Raw genomic sequence first — 1,230 nt, forward strand, 5'->3', positions numbered from 1 at the left:
GGAAATGATGATGGCAACATATGTACAAATATGCTTGATACAATTGATGTAAGGAATGTTATAAGAGCTGTAAGAGCCCCCAATAATATTTTTTTCAAAAAGATCCCAGATGCTATTTTTATAATAGCTGGGCAACATTGGTCTTCTTTTGATGCTTCCTGTATAGTTTAATATTTTGCTCAAAGAATCTTTCAATATCACAACTTGAGATTTGAATTTTTTGTGAATTCTTTCAGTGTAAGATATGCTGAGTGTATTATTCCATTTTGGTTTTCTCTCCCTAGGCCTTTGATTTTTACTTTGTCTTCTTGAACTTCCCTTAGAAATTTCCTATTTAGCTCTGTGACATCATCATTTCTTCCATTAGCCTTAACTACTCGACAATTAAAAACAAGGTTCAAAATCTCTTCTGATATCCACTTTGATCTTTTCTTTTTTCCCCCTGTCTCTTTAACAGCCTTTTGCTTTCATCTATGATGTTCTTGATGTCATCCCACAGCTCATCAGGTCTTTTGACATTAGTGTCAATGCATTAAAACAGTTCTTGAGATGATCTAGACATTTCAGTGGGATATCCTTAAAGTAGTATTTTTTTAAGGTAGTATTTTGACTTTTGTGGACTTGGTTTAATTTTGTTCGGCTTCAGCCTGAACTTACATATAAGCAATTAGTGGTCTGTTCCACAGTCGGCCTCTGGCCTCATTTTAGCTGCTGCCATTGAGCTTCTCCAGCATTTCTTCCCATGAATGTAATCAATTTTATTTCTGAGTATTCTATCTGGAGAAATCCGTGTGTATAGTCACAGTTTATGTTGTTGGAAAATGGTATTTGCAATGAAGAAGTTGTTGATCTTACAAGATTCTATGGTGCAATCTCCAGCTTCGTTTCTGTCACCAAGGCCATATTTCCAACTACTGTTCCTTTCTCAGAGGAGACCCGGTGGCAGAGAGGTTAGGTGTTGGGCTGCTCCACAAGGTCCATATTTCAAAACCACCAGCCACTCCGAGGGAGAAAGATGGAGCTTTCGACTTCTGCAAACAGTTACAATCTTGGAAACTCACTGGGGCGGTTCTAGCCTATCCTATAGGGTCACACTGAGTTGGCATTAACTTGATGGCAGTGAGGGTTTGTTGTTGTTGTTGTTGTTGTTGTCTCTTTGGAAAATTCACTGAAGTCAAGATCTGGGCCTCAGTCTTACTGATCCAGAAACCTAATTTGTCAGGAAGATTT

This window comes from Echinops telfairi, unplaced genomic scaffold (genome assembly GCF_000313985.2).
Source record: "Echinops telfairi isolate 266 unplaced genomic scaffold, ASM31398v2 ScPeMD7_7458;HRSCAF=8496, whole genome shotgun sequence".
Lineage (NCBI taxonomy): Eukaryota > Metazoa > Chordata > Mammalia > Afrosoricida > Tenrecidae > Echinops > Echinops telfairi.